Source organism: Chlamydotis macqueenii, chromosome 7 (genome assembly GCF_036417535.1).
Source record: "Chlamydotis macqueenii isolate bChlMac1 chromosome 7, bChlMac1.mat, whole genome shotgun sequence".
Classification (NCBI taxonomy): domain Eukaryota; kingdom Metazoa; phylum Chordata; class Aves; order Otidiformes; family Otididae; genus Chlamydotis; species Chlamydotis macqueenii.
This window is the reverse complement of record NC_141562.1, coordinates 11,351,133-11,379,096: the sequence shown is the minus strand read 5'-3', so window position 1 is coordinate 11,379,096 and position 27,964 is coordinate 11,351,133. Positions and strand designations below refer to the sequence as shown.

The window sequence follows — 27,964 nt, the reverse complement described above, 5'->3', positions numbered from 1 at the left end:
TTTCCTGGTTTTGTTTTTCTAAAATATTTTACATTTAGCAGGGCATAAAGGCCTCCCTACTACGTGACAGCGTAAGAAGGAGAGCCTTGCTCTTTTTACTGGTTAGCCCTCAAAGGACAGTTCTCTGCTTCTGAAAATGTTGCAACCGCAGCAATTGAAAAAGAATCACTGAATTTTGACTAAAACTAAGACCAAATTCTTACATGCTCCATTTGATGCTATGTATTTATGTGGAATTTCCCTTGAGGTTTAATCAGGTCTGATTTTTATCTGAGAAATATACCCTGTCTGAAATGTTCTAATGTATAATCAGTGTGTTGTTGCATAGGAAACTCATGTGCATTTGTGTAGTTGCTAGATAAATAGATTAGTATTGACAATAATTTTGGGCATAGTAGGTTGTTAAATTAATGTGAAGGGCCTTGTTATTTTGCCTTGCTGGATGTTTTTTGATGACTGAATTCTTGAGGTGCCCTTTTTTGGGAATATGCTGGTGGTTATCCCTGTTACCGTGTAAATGATAGGCTCAGCAAGGACTTAGAGTAGCTTGACCCTAGCATTTTAAACACCAAGAGAGGGATGCTGGACAGGAAATCTATAGCCTGGGAAACCTACAAACAAAAGAAATTATATTCGAAGTTTAAAACTTTCAAAATTGCATACATTTATATAGATACATTATCCCAAATGATACGTCATATGAATAAACAACATATTGCTGTAATAAGCTTGAGACCTAAGAGATGGAAACTGATTACAGTTTACCTCTGAAAACACATCGTTACTCCCGTCACACCCTGTGTCATCTTGTTGTTTAGCAGAGAGAAATACTGGTATGTACAGGTTTATTTCACAGTCCCCTTCATGCAGTGATACCTCCCCCCCTTGCCTTGTCTGCTTTCTTTTTTGCACTACTCTCCTTTATCTTCATAATTTTCTCCCTGTACTCCAGTAATTTGTTGTCTGCTTCAGATTCTGTATGGGTTGCCTGAGGCTGTGTGTTGAGGTAAGCTAGTTGTGTGGAGCCATCCTTCTTTTCAAATATCAGTGCTTTTAAAATGGTACAGGGCATCCAAAATGCAGGACATAGATGTATAGGTATGCTAATGACATTACAGCTGATTAACAAATATTCAAATCACCAAGTGTTCAGAAACTGTGAAGCTTCTGAACTAAGATTGTCTTTGCAGTGGAAGTTCAGCCTTGTTTTGTGTATGTGCAATGAGACAAGGTTTCATAACATGATCACATAGGATGGTTTTTTACTTCCCAGTGCAGCTTTTGAGTAGAGCAATCAGGAGGGAGCTGGTGCAGCCGTTGCTACGTGCGTCGTGACTTGAAGAGTGGCTCTCTATCCATCTCCACACGGCTCTAATGCTGTATCATCTCGGCCTTGCATGAGAACGAGTCTGGTCATGGTGCGCATATTGCCTGTGGCACCCGTCGGGGAGCAGGTGAGTGTCCTTACTGCTGTGGCTTTGGAATCTTTGACGATAGATTGCATTGCTGAAATCAGTGACGCAAGATCAGCATTACATCCGCAATGATCTCTGAAACCTCACATTTTCACATTTCAGGAAAGACACAACAGAATGTAAAACACAGTCACCTTTTTGTACTCCATTTTCTAATGTGACTGGCCCAGTTTGAATGTCTTGTCCTGTAGTAGGAAGCAAGTGCTGAACCATATGTGGAGGAATTATTCTATGATACTTTATGGGACCCTATATTCAAATATGTACAGGGCAAAATGAAAGGAAAGAGAAATTATTTCAGCTAAGTGAATAATTCACACTGAAGATTTATTTCAAAGTATCCAACCTTCTCTTCTACTTGCATCGTGTTGATGATGCAGTTGCTGTTCTTTGGTGTTTATGAACCTTTCAAAATTTTTGTTTCTTTTTTAACTCTGTGGATTGATGTGAAACAGTGTTTTGTAAGCTTTTTGTGTTGGCTTGATGGGGTTTGGGTGCTCTTACTGTATTGTTGGTGCTTTCTGTTTGGATGTCTGTTTGCACTGACACTTCCAAAATAAACACTCCTGAGCTAATACAAACTTGAGTTTCCCTGAAGACTGTTCTGTGACGCTCAGGTGCTAGTTTTCTTTAAGCACATTTGCTGTACATCTCAATTGCACAAACATTTGCAGAAGGTACAGAGAAAGCTTGAGGTAATGGAATGGAGAAAATTATCTGCAGCATAAACTTTAGATCTTAAAGGGTGCTGATCTCTTTCTGTGCTTAGAGATGCTTATTGTGCAGAATATTCATACACATCAAAGATGAAACTTATACTTAGTCAAGTGCTGGAAGGGTCACTGCTCTGTGACCTGCATCTCTCAGATAGCTTTTTCAGTCTTGTACTTGTTAACAAGCGGTTCCTGTTCTTCAAACCTCTGTTACCTGCTCCAGCAGGTAAGGATGGTATGGAATACTGTCGTGTATGTGATGGCTGTTCACTGTGGCTGATTCTTTCTGCTGATATCAAGAGATGGTTTATGCCTTCTTGCTTCCCTTGTGATCTTGGGGCTCAAATTTGTGTTAAGTGTTAATCTTTTTCATGCTTGGCAAAATCAGGGATTTCATTGAAGGAGAGTGTTCTGAGCTGCTTTTGAGAAACTGTTTGCCTCAGGTGACAGAGGATATTACTAAATTGACTTGTTGAAAAGGATCCTCCAAGATACAGTGCTGTCACTCTTTATTAGAGGGGTATGGCCACAGGTGGGACTCAGTTGACACTGGTGCAGTGAGTGCCTGAGCCAGCACAGCAGAACAGCACAGGCAGCTGTTAAAGCAGTGCAGGGTCCCAGATGAGCCAAAGCATAAATGCTTCGCTCTATTACAGCCTCACTGCAGCTCCCAGGGAAACAGCACAGGTCTGGTGTGGTGCAAGCTGCTCTCCCTAGGCTGCTATAGACCAAACCGCCCAGCCTGAGGACCCTGATGGAGCTGTGAGCGTACCAGCTGCTTCCTCTGCCTCCTGCTGAAGGCCTCGGGCCTCCCGTTCACTTGCATGTAAAAGCATCTTTCAGCCAAGAAAGTAAGAGTAATCTTGCCCAGCTTCATGGCATTTGTCTACACAGAGCTAACCTTTATGTTTCTGAAGGAGGTTTCAAAGGGCATCCCTTAACCCAGGGATCTAGTGCCTTGGGGAATGGACGTGGTTAGGCTGGTTCAGAGGCAAGGAACTGGTAGGAGGAGACACCTCTGCACTGGGACAGTTTTACTGCTTCCCCTGAGGGTCAGGGGCAAGTAGGTCAGGAGAACAGGGACCTCCAGATGTGAAACTGGAATGGGGAAGGCAAGAGCCAGAGGCCAAGGTACAGAAGTCTGGCATGAAGCTGAGGCAGAGCCAGGGGTTTTGAAGGTGTATCTTGAAGTGGAGGGATGCTGAGAGAGATGATGGGAAGGGACTTTTGGAGTGAACGGAGGGAAGAAGGGCACCATGCACCTGCAGGATTACCATATATGCTATCCAGTTCCCACTTGCCCCTGCAAGCAATAGAGATTCCTGTGTGGGTCTGCAGTTTTGAAAACATATACTTATTTTGTTTGTCTCCACAATTAGGAGGCCAATTTAGGGCTTATCTACTTGGGGAAATCCCTGCAAAATAGGCTAGGGTATGAATTTACAGCCTACTTAAAGACCCAGCAGTAAAGGCAATGTAAGTTCACACTTCAGCTTACTTCACAGGAACTCCCCCGCAGAAACAAACCCTCAGAGTCACCTCTGTACCTCAGTCTGGTGCTAAAAGTGAGTGGAAGCTTTTCAAAATGTGGGCCTCCAATTCCATTTTTATAGCTGGGTTTTTCTATCTCCTGGGGCTTTTTGCAGCGGCTATAAATCACTGTCGCTTTGCTGAGGTTGGAGAAGTTGGGCCACTTTACACTGCTCAGGATCTGACCCTTTGCCTCAAGTAACCTTTTGTTATCAATTGGCCAGAGGATATTTTCCTTTTTACTGGCTTTGTTACTAAGCTTGTTCATTCACTCCCACCACTGTTGATGTCTTTTTTTTTCTTTTTTTTTTTTTTTTTTTTCTTTTTTTTTTTTTTTTTCCCTGTGAATTTTGTGTTGTGTCTTTCCTCCCATGTAATTTCCTAATAGTGAACTAGTGACAGAGTGGGCTGCTGGTATTTCATCTTGTGGCTGGAGAGGTCAGGCTGTTTCTGATACAGACAAACACTCCATTACAGTAAACTCACAGAAAGTTTCCTTTTCAACCTGAAAGGAGAAGGAAACAGACTCTCCACCAATGGGCTTTCAAGAATTATTTCTGTGAGCTGAACTTAAATTAAAGGCCAGTTTTGTAATGTTCTGTGTAGAGAAAAGGGAAAAAAAAGAAAGAGGAAGATGTACTATTTCTTCTTTCTCTTTTTGCTGAAAGTTGGCTTGAGTCTTGGCTCCTTATTGGATTATAGTCTTGCAGTTAAAACACCAACCCTTTGCACTGTGCATTGTTGAAGAAATGATCATTGCTGATGTCCAGCTAAAAGGTCACAAGGATTTAAACATTCAAAGTTCTTTCTCTGTTTCTGTTATTTAGAAAAACTTGCTCCTGGGCAGGGAGAACTCAGTAACAAGGCAGATACATAGTGCAATACATTGATCTAGTGCAGAGATACAGTGCCTCTCCTCTGAAGGACAGCTTCAGAGCAAATACTCCCAGCTTTGCATCTCCAAAGCTCTGAGCAAGACCCGTACATAGTAAGGCTGAGACAAAAGAAGCCGATCAGAACCTTCCATTCCCTCCTCTTCTGCTCATCACTTTTGAATGTTTGCAAAAGCACGGATGGTTGCCAGAGTTTATTTCGGAAGTAGCCCTTGGCACTGACACCCTTTTGGCAGATTGCTGCCCTGTGATATTGGTGCCCACTGAGGAAATTCAGTCCCACACGTAACAGCACTGCAACTGGAAATCTCTGTGTATTGGCCCTGCTCTGTCCATTGGGTGAATTCAGTACCTGTGGGTTTAGTTTGTTTTTCATTTGTTTTTGTGTCCAGTGAAAACCCTCTTCACTAGTGACTTGAAGTCACGATTTCTCCACAAGTACCACACTGAACTAGTGCCATGCTATTTCTGTGTTGACACTTAGATTTTTTAATATTTTTTGGAGTTCAGCAATTACTGAAAATACATTTACAAAACCAGAACTTGACCCTCTGTAATCCTAGAATCACTGGTCTCCACTTGGACATCAAGCTGTTGACTGCAACACTTTGAGTGTGGCCATCCAGCCAATTGCTTATCCACCGAGTGGTCCATCCATCAAATCCATGTCTCTCCAGTTTAGAGACAAGGATGTCATGTGGAACAGTTGCAAATGCTTTGGACATGTCCAGGCAGATGATGTTGGTTGCTTGTCCATTGTCCACCAATGCTGTAACGTCACTGTAGAAGGCCGCTACATTTGTCAGGCACGATTTGCCCATAGTGAAGTCATGTTGGCTGTCACGCGTCACCTCCTTATTTTCCATGTGCCTTAGCATGGTTTCCAGGAGGATCTGCTACATGACCGTGCCGGGCACAGAAGTGAGACTGACCGGCCTGTAGTTTCCTGGGTCTTCCTTGTTTCACTTTTGAAAAACGGGAAATACTATAATAATCACAAAATAAAATAATCTGTTATTTTATATAATAAATAATATAATACTCACAATAACCTATGGATTTACACTATCAGTTTTTCACTGTTTGTTTAAACGATCTATTTTTATTCACTGGAGTGATGTCATTTCTGTAGAGAGCACCAATTTATAACTAACACATGTAAGTACCGCTATCCTGGTGCTAATACATGTCACATATTTAAGGAATTTGGCTGTCAGGTGACAGATACTATTTCTTTGTGGGGTCAGTTAAGCATCCATCTTATACTTTATATGCCAATTGTTCAGGTATTTCAAAAGGCTCGGTCTTATTAGCAGATACTGAAAGCTGGTAGCAGTAGAACTGGTTTTTGAGTTACAAATGGATAAGTCGCCTGCATGCTTGGTGACATCCACATGAAAGATGCGATTTATTGTCTAGTTAAAACAGAGCTAAAATGTAACTGACCACTGCTACAAGATAAGGAGATGTTTCTTGCTGTACTGTAGGGCAAGAGTGAAAAACACTGCCCCTGTCTACTTGATGGCAGTTTAATTTCAGTTCATTAGACTGCTCTGGGGTATCCTGTAATCCGTGGTGAGATCGTATGTACCCGGTATTGCAGTGTTCCCTGTGCAGGGAATAATTTGACTCTCTACTTCTCAGGGGAGAGACAAGTGTAAGAGTGTATTGTCTTGCTGTTCACTGTTTATGTCCCAAACTTGACATAGTATCATAAGTCAATAATTTTTGAAGAGATGTGATTCTTCTTTCTGTCTAATTACTTGATTTGTAGCATCGGTTTACTTACATTTGTTTCTGTGGTAACTTGAGTAATTTTATGCTTCTCCCTTCTACAGAACATTAGTATTGATTTGCTGATTTCCTCTTTAAATGCAGTCAAAAATCCCCTGTTTGCTAAATTAAGAAACAAATAACATGGAATGAAAACACGCACTGCATTACATTGCCTGAGCTCTGTGATTTGTTGACTTTGACATGAGCTATCAATTATTAAAATATAGGTTTATATTAAATATATAATATTAGCTTTCCCCTACCATTCTGGTATTATACCTACATGAAAAATTTGTTTAAAGGGTAGTTAAAAGTTTGGTTAGTTTAAGTGTGCGAGCATGTTATCAATTGAAAAAATGTTATTTGAAATAAGACTTTGTCGTTGAAACAGTTCTGTTAATTGAATGAACATTGATGTGTGTGCACACATTTGTGCTAGGTGTAAGCCGTGAATATTGTGTACACTTGATATTCTCTCATCTTTCATACACTGATTTTTATTACTTGCAGGGAAGAGACAGTGTCCTCCTGCTGCTCTTGATTTGTAGTGTATCTATCTGCAGCGCATACAGAACTTGGTCTGGACAGCCTGGCTAATTTTTAAGCCTTGGAAATAGAATCCTATAAGGAGCTGTACAGGACAAACTGCTGTGAGTAGTGCTTTCGAAGTGTTCACTTTATATTGCATAACAAGCATATTTCAGTTGGTGGCATATGCTTGAATGTGACTGATCTTTTAAAGGCTGGTTGATGCGGGATGCTCTCCGAAGCTTGGGGAGCCTGGTGGAGCAGTCAGTGCCTGGCTGCCTGACGCTGTGTGCTGACTCAAACAGAAACCCTTTTTCTTTCCAACTGTAGCTGACATAGGCATTTGCTGTTCTGTCTCAGCCACAGGATAGGTACAAGCCCAGCCAGATCAGTATCTTGCTGCCATTGCAGTCTCTATGGCAAATCTATGTTTCTCAATTTCTCCGGTCAAAATTCCGGTTTAAAAGGAATAGTTAGGATTGTTCAGAGGGAGAACAATCCACAAGTCAATGATCAATGAAGTGTTAAATGAAGAATGATGTATATCTTTTGCAGTCTTCGCACCTACAAGAAGCCTTTTCAGAGCCCAACTCTGTTGCATTTTGTCCAGCTACTTGCTTTATGTGTTCAGAATGAAAATGCACAAAATCCCATTTCCCCACAGGAGAGGCCATGTCACACCACACAGCTGGGTGTTTCGGAGCCGGCTGAACTTGATCCAGTCCCTGGGCTGATTCCACTGGGTCTTGAACTGGCCTCTCATGGGCATGGCAGAAACCCCCACTGCAAAATGGCAGCCGCTCCACTGGAGCACAAGGTCACCGTGGGCAAATCTTGTACCTCTGTATGATCTTGTGGATCCCTTGGGTCATTTCTGCTTCCTGGCAATGCTGCTGTTGCGGAGACAGGCCCAGCAGCTCACCCTGCCTGGTGCGCCCCTGCAAGAGCTTTGAAACCAGCAGGAGAGAGTCTAGCTGCTTTCACACTGGCAGAGCCTTGCTCTTCCCTGCCACTTCCCCAGCTATTCACCTTGGGTCCAAGCAGACTCTCTACAGGAGGGTTAAAATTACTGTAGAACCCAAGCCAAGGAAATAAATCAAAGCTATGTTGAAAGGGCGGGGTTACTGGTGTTCTTCTGGACAGAAAGTTTCATGCAGGATACCAAGATCATGCAGAAGGAATCTCACGACCTGGTTTCCAAGCCCTTGTGCCAATGGCTCCTTTCCTTCTTCTCTGTTTGAAAACATACACAGCGTGTGATTTGGCAGTGGCCTTCATACTGGCCATATGCGTGATACACATCTACACGCAGGTAGGTTGTGGCACATTTGAGTTTCATGTGGAACAGCTGTTGGCTTCTACGAGAATTACTTTTTGTGTTATTGACTTTCTTATTGGTGTTGTTTCTTTACTGCTTTCATGATAGTTTTATATGGTTATTGTGTCAAGAAGCCACAGTCTGAGTTCCTTTTTCATTTCTCTTGAGCATTGGACACATTCAAAAGAAAAAGACCATCCAGGTAGGATATATCTTCTCTTACTTGAGCTGTCTGAAGGCTAGGGGTCTAGTCTAAGCAAAGCGTATGGGCGCTCTCTGTTTCTCCCTCATCGCTGAAGACAGCCAGAGTGATTCATCAGGTAAGACAGTGAATCATCTAGCAATAGTGGCTGTCTCTGCTGGTGATGGAGAGAGCTGGGATGGTTAGCCTAGACTAGGCGTTAACTTTAAGTTAAAGGGGCATGCTTTTCTTGCTTGGAGCCAGAGAAGTGTGAGTTTAATTTCCAATTAGCAGTATTTAGATGCAAATGAACATAAAGAGAGCCTGGAGTGCTTCATGTCTGCAAAGGCAGCTGTTGCCCACAGACAGATCAATGTGCTGCAGATGCTTGAGCATACTGTATGTGCCCAGAGCCTGTCTTTGCCACATCTTCAGTGAGCGTCCCTTGCATGGTGAGACAGACAGAGCTTCCCTTTTGCTGACTCTGCAAGGGCAGCTGTGACTTCTGGCAGGATTTACAAAGACAGGTAGGGTGGAAATATCTTCAAGTCTGGTAGAAAGTAGACTGAGTTCATCTGTCAGAAACCTCACCTCTGGTTTCTTTATGCCAGCAGTGTACCTAGGTCAGTTAGAAGCTGGAGTTTTCTTTACTGAAGCACTTTTCCTATTGAGAAGGTAGAAGTGTACTGGTATGAAGATGCTCTGCACTGGAAGTTTATTACCCTTCCTGTGGGACAGACACATCAGCGCTTCTTAGATCAGTGTTGCTTTATTCATGCCAGGCAAAGCAGGCTCCACCTCAGAGTTAGAGACCTTCTAAGTTGCTAGCATTGTGCAAACAGGCGTCTGTTATAAATGAGCACTGGAACGTAATAAAAATTTTATCTTCACAGTTTATGGAAGATCTCTCTTTCTCTGGGAAAAAGAGGGCTGCTGTGAGTTTTATTTCACCACGGTCAAGTTATGTCTAGTGTATAGTGTGAAAGACAAGTCAGAAAGTTTCAGATACCATCTTTTGAAGAGAATGAAACTGGATTCAGTACAGCTGTCTGTAGGAAGGTAAGCTCTAGGGACAACTGCAGTACAGTTACTATTCTAGTTGTCCCTCTTTGTTATCTTTTTAGACATATATATATATGGTCTTAGATTATCTGATTTATCTGGCTCAGGCATGCTTTAGTTTGTTCTCTCTAGTGTTGGCATTCAAATTGAAGCCTACTTCTGGAGATAATCTGAATTGTAATGATAAGAAATCCTAAGGAGGTATCTCAGTGTTTACAGAGGAGTATCTTGCTTTATCACACCTCAGTTTTATCAACACAGCCAAATCTCCTTTTAGTAAATTATAGTTTAATTAGCTCCAAATCTTAAGTCATAATCTGTTCCATTGGGGCTGAAGCATACACACACACACACACGTGCGCGCGCACACACACACACACAAAAAGACAAAATGGGAAATGTAGAGAAGTAATTGTGATCTCTGCCACTTGGATTTGGTACCATCTGTTAACATGACTTCTTCTAAAGTCAGTTTCAAACTTATTTGTTGAATTGAGAGTTTCATGGTGTGGATAACATATCACTTAATTGTGAAGCTATCAGGTGTAGCTCCCCTGAGAAAACTTCCCTGCCAATCTGAGATCTGGGGCATAATTGTCTCCTGCTCAAAATCGTCGTGCTTCTAGAAAGCAGTGCCACTGTGTACTCTAGCTGAGGATCTACCCCATGAAGTAATTCAAGGGCAAACTCTAATTGGGCAGTGAACCAAAATGTCAGCCCAGAGGAGCAATTGCCATGAAAACCTTGGCAGAGTTTCCCCAGATACATTGGAGGCATCTGGGCTTCCCAAACCACAGATCTTTCCTTGGCTTCTCTAGAATATTACTTCACTATTAACTTGGTCTGTTTACCCCTCTGTCCGAAGGGTTGGTGCTTCTGATTTTTCATCCTCTTTTTTTGCTACCTCTCTCTTCCAAAAACAAAGTGTTGGAGGGACTTCAAGAACTGATATATCCAGAGCTGGCCCGCCTGTGCCTTGGAGATGTATGTAGCTGTTGAGTGGTTCAAGGGTGCCTGTGATATTGGGACAATGTCATGGACAAAGGTCTCTGTGCTCACCAGGGCTGCTAGGTAGTCTGATCTCCTGGCTGTGGGTGGAAGCAAGCTAGATTGCTAGACCAGCATCTCTGAGCTGCCCAAACCGTCTTGATGTGGAGACACAGGGTCTGGTCAGCCTCTCCTGCCTGTCAGTTCCTCCTGGACTTCCTCACCTCTCAGCTCACTGACATAAATGGTACATATCTCATCGATTTTAGCAATGTAAAGATTTTGATGTGTGGTTTGTTACACTGGCTACGCCAGGGCAGTCTGTCTCCCTGTTCCAGTGTTATTCCTGGATCTATTCTTAAAGTCATCTGCTTTCAACCTTTTTCTGTTAACCTCTCCTGATGCTTTGCTATCAACTTTTTGGGAGGTTTTCCTTTTGTGTGCACTCTTCCACACGCCAGTTACCATTTCTCATGCTTTTCGTGTTATTCTCATTGGTGTCTCATTGTGACAACTCTCTCCTCTGTCACCATCATTGTTACCAGCAGTCGCATCTCTGTCATCTTGCCCATATAAGCTGCAGAGGCTACTGGCATCAGGCTGTATATATTCTTACTGCGTAGCATTTTCTGGTTCCATTTCTTTCTTCATCAAATGTTGATCAGGCATGTACATGAGAAGGAGAATGAAGCAGTTAAATAAGATGGAAATCTCTCTTTTGAAAGCTGCACAGAGAGCAACCACTGCTCTCCTAGAACAAGAGCAGAAAATAGCAGCTTGTGTCACTCCAGAAGTTGTGTGACGAAGATTGCAATAAGAATGGGAAATAGTACACTTCCCTCGTGCCTTTTGCAGCTTCAGGAGTAGATGAATGATAATTTTGGTTCCTTCTCCTCAGATTGAGGAGTGGATGACTAATGTCATTGTGACTGCTGCCATCTAATTGGCTCAAAAGGATTTTCTGTTTGTTCTCATGATTAGCATCATTTCCCATCATGTGCAAGCCATTGGAGAGCAAAGACGTCCTTTTGAACTGTCATGGTATGGAGCAGATGTAAAAGTACTGGGTTCCTGAAGTAGTTCAATGTATATGAAGTATGTATGAATCAGTATTCTGATCTTCCTGTGCAGCAAGTCATGATGACTGATCTATTTCTACAGTTTCTAATTATATTATGTTAAAAAATACTTGGTGTTGAAGTGACTTTTATGCAAAGTTTCTGTGAAGCTGTGATTTAAAAAGGGCTCACCAGGAAGATACAGCTGAAATAGTTTGCTTTGAGTCAGTTTGATCCATTTCAAAACACTTTGTTGTGCTGGATTGCTGTGTGTTATTTAATATTAAGCCTGAGCCATCTGCCTGAACTACTGTGGTATTTTTGGGACAGGTAGCATTGTATTCTGATTATTTCCTACAGCCACCCTCATCTCTGCATTACCTAACCAAGGGTATGTTGCAGTCTACCTTCTTACCTACTGTAGTGCTGGATCATAGGAGAAAGCTTGGTCAGAAAGCCTTGCTCTGGATGGATGAGACAAACTGTTTGATGCCAAACTGGGTCAAATCAAAATATTTTGCTTTCGTTCAACTCATTGAAAAGAAATGTTTCAGTTCAGGAATACCAGACTACTTAATTTTGTTCTTCAAAAGGGTGGAAATAAAATATTTGGCACTTGCTAATGTCAGATTTTAAAGGCAAGGCTATGAATTTCTCAGGTATTGTTGACAGGAGATCCTCCCTTCCACATAACAGCGGATGTTCTTACACAGGCCTGTTGGGGAGATGTGGCACTTAAATGATGAAAGAATAGGAGTCCACCACGTTGCAACGTGCACCAGTTGAGTGAGAAGAGGGCTTTATGCTCAGTTTGAAAGAGGCCAGTGCAAAAGTTACCTAGGTAAGTAAAAATTAAGGAACACAACAAGGAAAAACATTGGAAAGTTTAAAAGAGCAAGTATTACAGTACCACCTTTGGAAGGTTAGGAGAGCAATGTCAATACAAATGTAGGAAAAATGGAAAAGCCGTGAGCTTGTAGCATAGAATCAAATTAAATACTTAATAGACAAGCTAGAAATTTGCTGGGATAAGTCACAGGACTGGCATATTAGCACAGCTCATTCTGGAAGGACAGGCTTGGAGAAATGGAGGAGCATTATCCATGCTTGTCCTGAAGTTGTGGAATAAATGAAGAACAGACTTGTTTGGCTGAAGTTATAAAGAGAGAAAGAACAGAGACTCTTTGACAGGTGATTGTAGTTTAAGGTACCTCCCTGGGAGGAGTGTAAAGATATTTTTGAGCAATTCTTGGAAGCACTTAGCAGCCTTTGCCCCAGGTGGCAATGGACACTTAACTGGGATATTACTTGGAAAGGCAATATGACCAAAAAAATCTCAGTGTATCACCATCTTGGGGTATGTTGAGGCAACCGTGTTTCACAGAGTAGAAGTTATAAGGGAGTTATTTCAGTTATTTCAGGGTCTTACTAAGGAGGGCTTGTCTGTGCATCTAAAGAAGCGAATGTTAATGAAACTGAAAATGCAAATCCAGTTAAGAAAGAGGCTTGGATTCCTGGACAGTTAGTGGAACAGACTATCAGACAGTCTGTACAGACCTAGATTGTGAAATGATTTTCAAATATAATTACCAAGGGTAATTAATTTTAAACTAATGTAATTTCCTAGTTCATAGGGCAACTAAGGAAAAAAGAGTGAAGAGTAGATATCATACAGGTATTCTTTTGATCTTGATATATCTCTTGATCTTGGCTATCAACATCATCCTTCGTTATATTCTCTGATTAGGTGACCAGTCAAAATCTGGGTAATAAGACGGGATAATTTGACCCAGTCACAGTTACCTGGTTGGACAAATATCCCGATGAGTTGATAAGGCAGAGAGACAAGGCTTAAGCATGAGGAAAAATATTCTAATTGCATGAGTAGTAAAATCACAGCACAGATTACTTAGGGAGAAAGTAGAATCTTCTTGGCTGAATTTTTGCAAGAAAAAGGATGACAAATATTTTTTAGAGATGGTCTAAGTTATTTATTCTGCTTTAGAGCAAGGGAAGAGATTAAAAAACCCCACCACATCCCCTTCTAGGCTTGCATTTTTAAGCTCCTATTAAGTGGGCACTTTGGGGACATTTAAGGTCCTTACTTCTCAGGTGGAGTCCAGACAAGAATAAACATTGTACTGTGGAAATTTCCCTCCGGGCAGGTGTACATACAAGTATGGCTTTTGAGTTGTACTGAAAATAACTATTCTTTATCTGCCCTGCAGAACTTTAGACAAGGATGTCCAATTTCCCTGGTTGAAATACTGCGTTATCACAGCACCATAGCATTTCTGGAAGCTACAGCAGATTATCCAAAAATGTTTTTGCATGAACCTGGTTCCTGATTTTATTAGAGAGCTATGATGAGGAAGAAAGGAAGGGCGTGTGATGGAAGTGTGCAGTGTAAACAGCTCATATTGCTTCTTGCAGTTGCATGGTTTTAATTGGGAAACAGATCATGAACTATATTTGTAAAGATTATTCAGCAGTTTCAAAAACCAAAAATATTTAAGAAAACCATGCTCTTCTGGAGACATCTGGCAAACAGATCAAGAGCCAAAGTTCATTAGTAGATGAGTCATTGCTTCTATGACCCTCCCTGAGATACCCCCAGAAAACCCTTGCTGGCTTCAGCAGGTGGTGTGGTCAGCCTGAAGGAGAGTGTGGCCTCTTGGCCTGGCTCTGGCCAAGATCTCACACTGATTTGTTGGCTGTTTTAAGCAATCAGAGAGGAAAGATTGCCACCGGTCTTCCACTACCTCAAGGGGGCCTACAAGAAAGATGGGGAAAGGCTGTTTAGTAGGGCCTGTTGCAATAGGATGAGGGGTAATGGTTTTAAAATAGAGGGGGGTAGATTTAGATTGGAAATTAGGAAAAATTTTTTTATGATGCGAGTTATAGAACACTGGAACAGGTTGCCCAGAAAGGTGGTGGAGGCCCCATCTCTGGAAACATTCAAGGCCAGGCTGGATGAGGCTCTGAGCAACCTGATCTAGTCGGGGATGTCCCTGCTCCTTGCAGGGGGGTTGGACTAGATGACCTTTGAAGGTCCCTTCCAACCCTAACCATTCTATGATTCTATAACCGAGAAGGTGCTTTAGCACTTCTCTTCCTCCCTTTCACCTTCTTGTCCCATCCCTCTCATTGCTTCTTCTGCTCTCCTCATGGCCAGGAACTTGCTAACCCTTTTTCTGGGTGGTGACCACATGGCCAATCTCTCTGCAAAGCCCTGGCTTGTGAGCGATAGCCTTAAAACTTTTGTCTTTAACTGGCCACCACTGCTTTCTTCCAGAGTTCCTTGCCCTTGCTACTGGGATGGCTGTTTCTTGTGAGGCAGGGGGTGATTTGCAAATTATGGAATTGCAATAATTCTATCTACTTTTATATTGGATTACAGAAGTACTGATTTAATTGAGCCCATGGATTTGCAGCCAGCACTTCAGCAGCTGCTTCATGAGCCATCCTTTGCAGGAGGGAAACCTCAGAGAGATGGGTGAGTTGAATGCTAAGAAATGGGAATCGGTCTAGTCATCCCAAGAGAAATCATCCCCATTTGTGAGTCAAAGCCTGCAGTCTCTTGCCTGAGATGAAGGGAATCTCCCAAGGGCAGATAATCTTGCACGATCTCATCAGTTGAGATCAAACATCATGATATCGGGTCAATAGATATTTCTAAAAGTGCACGCAAACCTCATTCAGATTCACATTTAGCTCTAGCCAAAACACAACCCAAATCACGATCCAAATAACCTCCTCCTCAGCCCACCTTCATTGCCGTTCTGTTTCAGTGGCAGATGCAGCACAGAAAAGATGCCTGAATGCTTAATTCAAAAATTTACTGTTTAAGGCATTGCTTGTATGAACACCAGCGTAACACGTAGAATACCAGTGCCCTAAATTTAGTAATTTTGTCTGAGTCATTTTCACTATGTGGGAGGGCTGTGAAGACACTCCGCAGAGTGGAGAAACTTGCTGGTGGTGTCTGTCCAATGAGATTATTTTTTTAAAAAGTCAGAACACAACAGAACTACCGATCTGTTTGTGAGTAAAATGCAGTTTTGTTGCAGACTTCAGTACAGGAAAGGGGTGGTATTGCTCTCCACCCACTTCAAAAGCTGAAGTCAAGCTTGACTGATACCCATCTCTGATACTGAAATAGGTACTGAACTTTTCATGACAGCAACACACAGACACAGGTAAACACTGGCTGCGTGATTCGGAGGGACATGATGTGGTGTAGTCCCCAGATTTCTCTGTGCAATTGCATCTTATTTTCAGATCTTCTAGCAATAGCAGCTGCGTTGTTACAATCCTACACGTTACCAACCAGCAGCCAAAAGCTATTCCTGGGCTTTTTCCCTGAGCGGTGAAATGTTGTCCCACTGAAGACCAGGTGACTTTTGCCACAGAAGTTGTTCAGGAGGGCTGGGAATACACATAGAACTTTTGAAGTAGATGTGGGCACAAGTAATTAGGTGTGGCTGTGAAGGAGGCATTTAGACTCAGTGTTCTAAACTGGTAACACTTACCTTCCTGCCAGTCTGGATTTTATTCTTACTCCATTAGTCTTTCTTCTGCAATGCAGCTGATTTCAAGGTGATACGAATGAATTTAGCAATTCCATTTTGAAGATTTTTCCTGAGACCCTGTGGAATAAAACTGTCCCTCTCCTCAAATGAAAACCTAACTTCACTGCCCGAGTTTTGTCAGAACTGATCATGCTTTTACTTTGAATCAAAGTTAGTTCTAGCTCAGCCCTTGCGCTCTGGATTTGGAGTGGACTCTTCATCAGGCAGAGATGAAGCATGTTTTCAGGTACTGTATACTGTCTGGTATCAGCCAGACAGGTGATGGCAGATAGGTGAACACGCTAGGACTTGGTGCTATGGCCCCGATTGTCATGAGTAGTGCCACTGAGTTCAGGGCTCTGCTTACACAAACTGGAGGATCAGTTGTAATGTGTTTAATGCCAATGAGATGAACTCTGTTCCTAGAGAAACTCCAGTAAAATCAAGAGCTTGTTAATAGAAAAAGTAGTTAGCTGTTATCATAAATGGAGCAAAATGCCAAACAAAATCCGGCTCTACTATTTGTTCCCATGCAGGCATTTAGCTGCCAGGAAAGACCAATCTTATAAACATGAAATTATATCCATGGTAACACACAAGCTGTGTTTAACTTTGCAGCATGTTAAAAGGTACATTAAAAAAACATTTTTGTATTTTACTGCTGAGAATAGCAATTATGACTTTTCAGTCAGCTATTTTCACTCACTCAGCTTGGGAGTTGTTGACTGGTGAGGGTAAGGGCCAGAGGCACAGCTCCTTCCTCAGAACACTTGTTGCTAGACGTTCCCAGAAGTTGTTATTGCTTAAATACAGCTCATGTGTTCTTTACCCAGATGCCTTTAACTAAAAAGACATGACAGGTTGTGATACTGGACTGCAGTGAATTCCCACCTGTGCTATTCTGCCCTTCGTGAGGGAGCAGTGCTGGGACGGTGCAGCTGTCACGCACGTGCCTTTTGGGGTAGCTACTGGATTATTCAAGGAGCCTGCTCTGTGATATGGCATCCTGGGATTATAAGCACTCTGCTCAGGTGCTGTTTAGTGACTTCTGTGTCATGTTAGAAAGCAGATGTTGCTCAGAGAGGGGGAGAGCGGGTGGAGTAGAGAGTAGAGTGAATTAGGGAAACGTATTGGGAACATGGGCTGGGAAACATATTGGGATAAGTAACTGAAAGATCCCAACTTGGAGCAAAAGCTGAAGCTGAAAACTGCAGATGGTTTTCTTGTATGTATGATAATGTCAAACCCAAAAAAGGGAGTTTTCGCACTCTGTTGTCTCTTTAGCAAAAGTGAGAATTATGTACTGGAAAGTGGAGCCCCGTGTCTGGAGAAAACAGCTATGACTATGCCTGTAGAATACCAGGGCTCTGTGGAAATGAGGCTTGGCTGCTTTTGTGGAGATCTCTGAAGCCTTGAGCTCTGTTTGCCATGGAGTGGAGGGAGGGAAAAAGCAATGGGATTCGTCCTCAGTAGTTTTTTTTCTATTAGCACCTGCATGATGATGCCGCTCTGAGTGAATTGTGCTAGGAATGACTTCTAAAAACCAGAAATTTCATCTCTAGGGGCAGCAGAACAGCCCATGCTTGATGCGAAGGAAGTGCCAGAGGTCACAATGGCTACAGCTGGATCCCGCAAAGCATGGAAAAGAAGAACTGGATGTTCTGGTAGCTACTGTCATGTGTGTGTCTTGAAGCAAAGGGGCTGGTGGATGCAGTAGCCTGGGTGTCTGGCTCTGAAAAGGCATGAGCATCTTTGAAGAATATACATGTTTTTGCTGTCTTCCCTTAGCTGTTCTTCAGGGTTTTGGGTTTTTTTTAACTACACAGAAGTGAGACAAAGATGGTACAAGGTGCACTTTGTGTAGAAATTTAAGAACACATGTACTAGCATGTATCTCGCTTAACAGAAAAGTAGAGATAGTTTATCAGCACAGCCTGTTCCCTCGCTTTTTTACTAACAGTCAACACGGTTGTATAGGAAAGACTTAGACCTGTCTCTCTAGCTGGACAAGGAGGGTTGGGCTGTGCTGTGCCTTTTCTGCTTTTGCAAAGTGGACACCGACCATGTCTTCCAGCAGGGTGTATGACTTGACACTGCAAGACCCAACAGTGTCTCAGTTACTGGAGGTACTGTGTTCATGCTGGGCAGGATGAAGAGTGTTTGAGATGCCTTGCCACTAAGTTGTTTGCTCACTGGTGTGAGGGGAGAGAGGAGCAGCCCCAGGCAGTGTCAGAATAGCATCTTAGGGGCCTGAGTCCACAGTAACTTTCTACATGCTACTTCAGTGAGAGTCATCTGTTCCATCACCTTTGAAATACTTATCTTTAGATGCCTAAAATGAGACCCTAGGAGCCTGAAGTATATAATTTTGAGAAGAAAATGGCCTTTATTGATGGGGAGTTTCCTGAAAGGACTTCAGTGTCATTCTGTAATAAACGTTGTATTCTGCCTTGGGTGGTGGTGCCCCTCATGGGATATGCTTAGCTCAGTCTGTAGAAGGGTCAATGCAAGGCATATTTGCTGTATCAGCCCTGTGGGTGCTTTGGCCTTTGCTCTGGATCTTAGATCTAGTCATGCAACTCTTCTCCTTTTGCAGGATGATAGTATCTTTAGACTTGTCTGCTGAGTTCTTCCTGCTTTCATGCTGAAGAGGCGTGTGGGAGAAGGTGGCCAGGTGTGTCAGTGGTTTAATGCCCTTTTACTGATGGAGGCTTACTGGTGGTGTGCACTGGCAACACACTCCAGCAGTGGATGCATCTATTTCAGCAAAGCTTTGCCTCCTGCTGATTGATCTTGTGGGAACAGAAGGAAAGAAACAATACTTGCAGGAGTCTAGGTTGTGGGGTGGTGTTGTGTGCGTAACCGCTATGCTGGTGGACACTCAAAGTGGAGGTCCAATGTTAGCCATGGGTTTCACCTCTCACATTCTAGTGTACATAGCCACGCCTGCAGAAGTCAGTTGTGTGCATGTAGCTGGGATGTTTTCTGCCACTTTCATTTCTGCTATGGGAAATCTCATTAAAAAGGTCCTTAACACTGGCTAGGAGAACCATGGCACCCCTGTGGACACACTGGGACTCAGACCCCATTAACTCAAGGACTTGCCCATAACCTTACCAGACCTCAGAGAAGACCTATAGCACTTGGATCCTGACCTCAGACCAAATGCCTCGTCAGGTGTCAGTGAAGGGATTTTCCTCATTCCCCCATTAAGTGACCACTGGTGGGTTGTTCTGTTGATGAGACAAAAGGACCCACTTAAAGGCTATTTTTCCACCAGGTTAACTTCAGCTTGCTGCTGACAGCTATGGTGGGTGGCTACTGAGCCAAGAGTGTCAAAGCCAACATCTCAAATGACCTTTAGGCTGTTTACTCAAAGCAGTAACAGACTCGCCCCCGACTTCCTGATAGGGGCCATCACTTATCAAGAAATAAGAAGAGCAAGTGTCTAGATATGGAAATCATGGTGGGAGTGAGCCTAATTGAAAACCTACAGCATCGTACAGAAGTAATATTAATACACCGGTAACCTTTACCTCTTCTGTGGAATATGTATGTACAGACTAAGCCAGGAGAATTACCAGGAATTGGGAAGAAAGAAGTAGATAATAAAAATCAATTCCAAAACAAATAGAAAACGTTTTTTTGGGCAGACAGATAATTTAACTCAAGTTAAGGCTGTGCCACATGCCCCATGATCCTTTTTCCTAGCTATGCAGTAAAGTGTCAGAAATCAGTGGTTTTCATGTCGCTTAAGTTTAACTTTTTAGAAAAGGAGCCCAAAGTAAACTGAGGGATTAAGTAGACACTACAAATTCAGTAAGCTTCTAACTTAGTAACTAGATATGCAGAAAGCTAAGTATCAAGTAGAAGCCAATGAGACTGGTTTCTGCTCTAATTTAGAAAGGTAAATTAAGTTCTTGATTAAAAAAAAAAATTATATAATCATAAGTGAAACAGATATATATACTTTAACACATGCTTTCAATATTCTTTAAAAAATGTATGGACTTTTAATGGATTTACCTCTATAAACTATATTATAGCATTTCACCATCTCAAACTAAGCTGCTTTTTAGCTAATATTTACCTGGCTTTGTTCAAGAGGTTCTTTTTCTTTTAATTATTTTTTTCTATTCATTTGAGTCAGAATAGCAGCACCATTTAATCCCACTTTTGTATTTGCTAGATGATGTCTAGACTGGCTAGCAGGAAGGTTTTCATCCTGGAAGGTTTTAGTAAGATCCTTCTCCGCTTGGTATATACGTCACATAAGTAAGTACTGAAACTGAAAGTTTCAGATGCGATACAACACCTAGTAATAAACTGTTTCAGCTTTTTTTTTTTTAAAGGAAAAGAAACATCGTCTTTTGGCAGTGTTTCCTCTCAAACCTCAGAGACTTGCTGATATGCCATGTAGCTCTGTACTGTGATTGCAAAGTATCAAAACAAAACTAAGGATTTTTATGTCTACTTTGCCCACTCAGCACTCACAGCTCCTTCTCCCTTCCCCATCTGGTGGGTAGTTTCTAAAGGCATTGAGGAGACAGGAAGGGAAGGGACGCAGAACTGAGCACTGGACAGATGAATGAACCCATAGTGCCAGCAATTAAGCCTTCTTTCTTTATCAGTGCAGCCTGAAAATGCATTGGTAATTAGCATGGATTGGGAATATTTTAGTTCTTGTGGAAAACTGCAGGATTTTTTGAGGGGGGAAAAAGCAAGGCAGAAGCGACTGGTTTCCACATCAGGTTCAGGAACAAGCAAGTCTTCAGGGCAAATGACCCATTCTCTTCCTTAAACTCAGGGCTTTTTTAATGTGAATGATGGTTTGCTGTTGTGATACATCGTCAGAATATCTGGCAATGATCCATGTTGGACATGGAGTCCAGTTGCCAGAAATGGTCCGTGAAGGGTAATGACATCGAAGCCATAGCTCCAGTAAGTCATTGGGATGTTCAATTTCTTATCAAATTTTGGAAATTTCTTTGCAATTTTCTATGCAAAGCAGGCACTTGGAGTGCAAAGGTCATTTTGATAAAAATCCAACTTTTCAGTAAAATCAGTTCTCTTCAGCACCCTGTCCCAAAATCTGTTATGTTCTGTGTTCCAGAACAGCCTCACCATCTGTCAGAAGCATTTTTAGGTAACAAATTATTCAACCTAACTGTGCCTGATCTTTACCACACCAGTTGTGTGTGTCTTTGAAGTTCCTTGGGGTAGGTAAGCCTGAGGGTCCCCAGGGCCTGCAGGAATGCCCAGATGTTGAAGGGGGAACCCCTAAAGCCAGGAAACAGAAATATTCTGAGGGACATGGGTGTTTCTGAAGCACCAGTCATCTCCTGAGTAGAGATGTCTTTACCTACTACTGCAGAAAGCAAGTGTGTTCCAGCACGGAGGTAGCTCTGTTTCAGAGAGGAGTGTATGTCTTGCTCTCCCTTTAAAATGGATCCTTTTTTGCATATTGTGTGTTCTGGTAGGAGGTGGGAGGTCACACTAAGACTCTTCCTGACAAGATCCAAATTCATATTATCCACCTCCAGTTACTGCCTAAAACATATGAAAAGTCCTCAGATAAAAGATTCATCTCTTCCAGCCATGTGTCCTAATCACTGGGCTGAAGATTCAGCCCTTTTAGGATGAAAGCCTGAATTTTTGTTGCATGATTTCAGTAGGATAAGAGGGGAGTCCCCTATCCAAAGCCCTGTGGTTAAAGCACCTTCTGAAGAGGTGAGAGACATGGCTTCAAGCTGATGAATACGTATCTTCTGCTTCCTTTCAAGAGCATGCTAATTACTAGACTGTGATATGAGAAGCAGACGGTGTTGCCACTATCAAATCAGTCAGCCTGGGTTTTAAGAGAAAGTGGCCACAGCCAAGTTTGAGAGCCCAGCCAGCGCTGGGTCAGTGTGATTGTAGCTGTGCTGCCTCGAGTGTGGGAGGCAGCCAGGCTTTCTGGATCTGAGTTTCAGTCTGGGTGCGAGCTCGGTCAAGTCTCTGAGGCTGGGGGATATCCTGGGCAGGCAGGAGGGGATCCAGACTCGGGCAGGAAGTGGTTAGGGGGCACGGGCACGGGCACGGGCACTGCAGCCTGTGGTGGGGAGGTGGAGGGAAAGCCTTTTCTAGCCATAGTTCTGGACTTAATTTTTTCCAAATGCTGAGATGTAAATGCAACATGTGACTATAAGAGCTGTCACATATTTTGTCATGGGACCAGTAATGAATTTGAGAGCCACCACATTCACCACTTGGTGGAACAGATTTACCCATCGTTTCTGAATTTGAGTTTAAGCGAATGGGACTTCACTCGTGGTTAAAGGTTTGTGTTTATTTTAAATGCGCTGAAGTATCTTGCTGGACTGGGACTTTTAACAGTGTTATTTTGTCTCCTCAAGTCTCCTTCAAGATAAGGTTTTCTTGTATTCTGAAATGATGTGGCAGAAGGCAAAAAATAATCTTGTGACTCATTAGGAAATAAACAGAGGCATAATTGCCATCTGTGTTTCAGTCCGTTTAATCTTTTCTCTCTCCAGTCATGGAAAAAAGTTCATAAAAAAAGTTGAGGTCTGGTTTAGTGATATTTTTGAGAGAAGGTGGGTTAAAAAAAAATACAGAAAAGAAAGGAAAAAAAAACCAACCCCCAATACTGACTCTATACATTATCTTAGACAAAATGGATTAAATTTCTGACACCCTACTCATCAAATTCTGACCTTGATTTGACCCCATTGGCTTTTTACTGTTTGATGTTCTCAAACGATTTGGTGCCACTTTTCCTTAGCAGTGCAGTTAATTTTGAGTGTTAGATAGAGATCAATAGTCATAGCTTGAAATTGGCACCTTTGGAGGAAAAATATGTTGTGTGGCAGTAACATAGATTTGATAGTACTTCAGTTAAGAAAATGGTGTACTCTTTCATTATTGTTTTCAATGACAGTATCCAGAGTGTTCTTTCATTCTCCTACCGAGCTTCTGACAGTCTCTTGTAGTATCTTATCTATCAAAGAGTTTTCATGCCTCTCCTTTCATGCTTGGCTTCTGGAGTGGAACTTTATTTAAAAGGTCCCTGAAATTAGAAAGAATGGCCATGGCACTTCTGCTATCAAGCTGGTCAGTAAGAAATAAACCCCCAGACTTCTAGACTTGCATCTGGCCTCCTGCTTGCCCACATTGAAATATCATTTAATGTGCTGGCTGTAGAATGGAAGTTTGGTTGTCAGGAGGAAGTAAGTGGCCTGTTGGATAAGGTCTCATCTTTTCACAGGTAGCTGGGTTTTGCATGTTGGCATTAGAAGGAAGGATGAGAATGTCATCCCTACCTTTGTCCCTGTGAAAGTGCCCTGTGCCTTGCTTTCAGCCCATTTCTGCAGTGAGAGGTGGGCCTCCATTTGCAGGGGACAGACGTACCTACGGTGCTCCTTGGAGTGGCTGCCTCTGGAGTGCGAGGCTGAGGCAGTGTCTAGGGCACAGGTTTTGCCAGGATCGTGCTCCTTTCCATGAGATCCCACCCCAGAGCACCTGGAGGTGTGGTGAAGCTCTTCTTCAGGCTTACAGCAATGCAGGTGCTGAACAGCTGGGGGAGTTTTCAGCATGCCACTAAAATCCAGCCTCCAGTGCAAGTGCACCCCTCCTCTTCTGTAACTTTGGATATCCTGACTAGTTTCATGCAAATTTGGCAGGTGGCTGAAAATACCTTTTTGACCAAATTCAATGAAATTACGTATGTGGGGGTAGAAAAGAAAATGGAGATAGGCCCGGGAGAGGGGAGGCTGTGGAGGGAGGCACTTGGGAGAGAGATGTCGTGACAGTCTCAGGCACCAGGATATACCAGCTATGGCTTGTGCCTTCTTTGTACTAAGGAATCCAGCCTTTAGACACAGATTAATAAGGAACCTGGCTGCAGTGGTCTGCTGCTCCTGGAACTATTTGTTTCATTTTCACATATTTCCTAGGAAAATCACGAACACCTTTGTTCCAGCAGCTACTTGAAAAACATTCCCCTGACACCTTGAAAAAGTTTTCTTCAAAGATGAAGTAATTTGTCAGGGGCCTTCTGAAGAGCTTTTTAAAAGCCAAGCACTAACAATTTCAGATCAGCAAAGTCTTTAATTTCTCTTCTGACTTGGAACCAATGACAAAAATTACCTGGATGTGTTTCTGATTAGTGATGATGATAAAGCAGGGAAGGGTGGAGCTGTGTGGAGCATTATTCTCCTGTGCATTAGTTAACCATTTGAATTACTACAGTGTAATTGTTCCTCTCATACCACCAGCCTTGTGGCTACTACTTGGGAGCAGAAATCTTCCTCTCTGCTGGGAAACAGTCTGTTCAGATGTAGTGATGGGATATTCAGACTCCTAATTCAGAGGAAATCTTACCAACGGAAAACCTCATCAAAGTGACCACTATTGGTCATGGCACATGCAGCTACTCTTTCTAAGTGACTCACTTAGGCCAGATTTAAATGGCAGATGAGGCGAGGGTTGTCTATTGCGTACGGTGATGCTCTGTAGGAACTGGTGCTGATGGTGGCAGTGACTGGGCAGGAGAGGCTCATGCTATAGGCTCACTGACTCCATCAAGGCTGTTGGCAGCCAACAGTAATTGTTGCACTGTTATCTTTGACACACTGTGTGTTACTGCCATTATTCCACTTGTTTGAGTTTGGTATTATGGGGAATAAATGCACTTAGTGAAAAAGACCATGATCATAGTCATTTGATACAACTTATTAATACATGCTTCACAAGTAATCCATGAGGATTTCAAGAGCTGTCCCTTTAGGAGTGTTCAACTCATTACAGCAGCTGAAAATGAAGGAAGAATGTATTGAGTGAGTCCTTTCTAGAGGCACAGCTCTTTCTTATCCCATTTCACAGAATGTCTCCATGGCCTCTTCAGGCTGTTACTTGAGAACCTAGTGCCCAAGCTGCAAAGCATTTTTACACCTCTGAAGCAAAGATGCCCAGTTTAAAACCATCTCAGTTCTTATTGACTGTGTTCTCTAAGTCATGATACCTAATTGTGTTGAGGACAAGAGTGTATGATATGCAAAGTAGTAGCTGGGATGGTGTGCAGGATCATTGGGCACTGTTAATCACTGCCAATCAAAAAAATTCAACAGAGCACTGTCCATTTACACTCACTGGAGATCTGCCCCATGCTACTGGCAATGAAGTCTCTTTGGAGCAAAAGAAAACAGGGTCAGACTTCCAAAAGGCAAGATTGCCTTATTTTGTTAAGAAATTTGTGGCATGTCATTGTCAGCTCTTCCTAGTCAGCAATCAGAAGTCACAAAGTCTGACTGCAAATACAGACTGCAGGCAAAATGAGAGGGCAACCAGACCCCATTTCCAAAGGATTCCTGCATCTTTGAGTGGGCACATCAGCAGAGATGGCTCTGACTGGAAGTCGTTGTGGCAGGTGCACCGTGATGCGTTTAATGAGGAAGTGAGGACTTCTGTAACAGAGACAGGCTTCTGAAAGTGGTAATATTTTCCTTTCTTCTTTCTTTACTATGCAGTCTCTGGAGAGCATGTGCAGATAGAATGGGGAAGAAATATTTATTTGTGATTTTTCTGCTGTTTAGCAGAGGAGCAGTGGCGCAGTGACAGGGTAAAGACTGCTGAGAAGGGATCTGGTAGGTACCCGTGACTCATGCTCTTTACCTGCCGCATCTCTGAGGCCTGCAGAGATGAAAGGGTCTTCCTTCCCAAGTTCAGTTTTAAACCTAAACCAAGGCTCTGGCCTTGCCTTCCAATAGCCATTGATTGTGTTTGGAAAAGCAGTTCCACTGTAGCTGCTTCTGCTCCTCTTGTTCATGCCTTTCCTGATGTAGACATTTCAGTGCCAGTGTACGTTAGTCATGAGTTATTCTAGAGCAGCTCCAAAGCTGTGCCAGGCAATTTTCCCAGGTTACGGGACCAGCTGTTCAGAGAGGTGTTTGTTTAACAAAGCGCTTGACTGTGCATTTAGGTGATGCCATTGATGACTGAAGCAACACATACAGGTAGGACATGCTTAAAAATGTCTTGTTTGGTTGGGACTGGAGCCCTTAATCTGCTCTGCATACTGCAGTTCACCAGGAAGGCTGGATTTGGTCTCTGGTTTCAGTGGGAGCAAGAGCAACCTCCAGACCACTGAAGAGATGAATGAAAAAGAGTAATCACTAGAAGACTTTGCAGATCAGATTTGACTGCCTTGCTGAATCTGGGTATTCTTCAGGCATGGGATCCACAAGAAATCCCTGGCATGCTGCTAGTTACATAAAATTGCTATTAATAGTGAATTATTTTTAGAAGGGAAGCTGACATATTGTAAAAGTGTCAAATGATAATGATATGGTAGTTGGTATACGTAATGTGCATTTGCAGCCTGGATTGTTAGACACTTCAAGGTTTGATAGAAACTTCAGGGTACACCCTTACTGCAACTTTTAGTGTAGGCAAAATACCCAGCAATACTTCAGTAAATGAATTTGAACAGGAACTATGAATTCAAAAGAAATGTCTGATTTGCTTTATTACTAGGACTACACACGTGCTGGAAGAGTTTGGTCCGGTTCATTAAAACCAGATGTAAAAATGCTGCCTGCAGCCAGCTCCGTCCCCTGCAAACTGCCAGCTGTGAGCACCTTGCCTCTCCGCTGCCCATCTCCTCTGAGCACTCTGACCCCTGCCCAGCTGGTGAGTGACTGCTCATCCTCTCACCTTTACAGACTTTACCTCGAAGTGCCCAGCCCCTCTGGAGCCAAGGTCAAAGCCTCCACGTCTATCCCTATCTGTAGTATTATTTGCCTGGTGTGTACCCGTGTTGATGTGGCATGGTTGCATTCTTTGCATGACTGTACAGAAAGGAGTGTCTGAGTATTTGTGGATCTGGAAAGGACCGCTTTTGTGTGCGCACAGCTGGTGTGTGGGGCATGAGTAAGAACAGTTATGTAGTTTTAGAGAGTGAAAACAGTACATTGGGAAGCTCCACGGTGCCTGTGATATTTTGTCTGAGCTGTTTTGGTCTAGAACTGAGTTTGTCTGAATTTTAGTGATAACCATTTTGAATAATGTCTTGCTATAATATCCTGGGGCTGGTTGTAGCAATGGGATAAAATAAAAGATTGTGCGAATGTTCTGGTTTTGTTTGGTGAGGGGGGGCTACAGTGGTAGCTTCTGTAGGAAACTGCTAGAAGTCGCTCCCCTTTGTTCAGTGGACTCGGCCGGGCCTAGGGCGGACCTGCTGCTGGCCAAGACCAAGCCAATTGGTAGCAGAATGTTCCGTGATAACGTTTCTGCAATAACGTGTTTAAGTAGGGGAAAACAGGAAAAAAAGGAGAGAAGATGTGAAACAGCTGTGTGGGGGCAGAGAGGGGGAGGCCTGAGCCTTGTGGGCCTTGCAGGCCTCACCCTCTGGCCTCCCGCCGGGCAGCCGACTGGGCCCAACTCGGCCCGGCCTGGCTGCAAGAAGTGGAGAGGAGATGAGAAGTGAATAAGATGTAAAAAGGATCCTGAGAGACGTCTGCCAGCCTGTTGTGAGGAACGGCTGCAGACGCCAAGGTCAGTGAAGAAGGAGGGGGAGGAGTAACATGACTCCTGGCCAAGATTCCCCTGCAGCCTGTGGTGACGACCATGGTGGAGCAGGTTGTCCCCCTGCAGCCCATGGAGGTCCACGGAGGAGCAGAGATCCACCTGCAGCCCGTGGAGGACCCCACGCTGGAGCAGGTGGAGGCCTGAAGGAGGCTGTGGCCCGTGGAGGGCCCTCTGGGACAGCTGTTCTAGAGGGACTGCACCCCGTGGAAGAGATGACCCACGCCGGAGCAGTTTCACGAAGGACTGTGGCCCGTGGGAGGGACCCCACGCTGGAGCAGGGGAGGAATGT

General features: G+C 43.1%; 1 long non-coding RNA gene across 1 annotated transcript; it reads left to right on the top strand.

The window, feature by feature from the left end:
* Nucleotides 1-1,281: 1,281 nt before the first annotated feature.
* On the top strand, nucleotides 1,282-26,822 carry LOC147600045 (uncharacterized). Its single transcript, XR_015259037.1, has 3 exons — nucleotides 1,282-1,454; nucleotides 6,898-7,037; nucleotides 26,623-26,822. It is a non-coding gene; the product is annotated as an uncharacterized LOC147600045 (long non-coding RNA).
* Nucleotides 26,823-27,964: the final 1,142 nt, after the last annotated feature.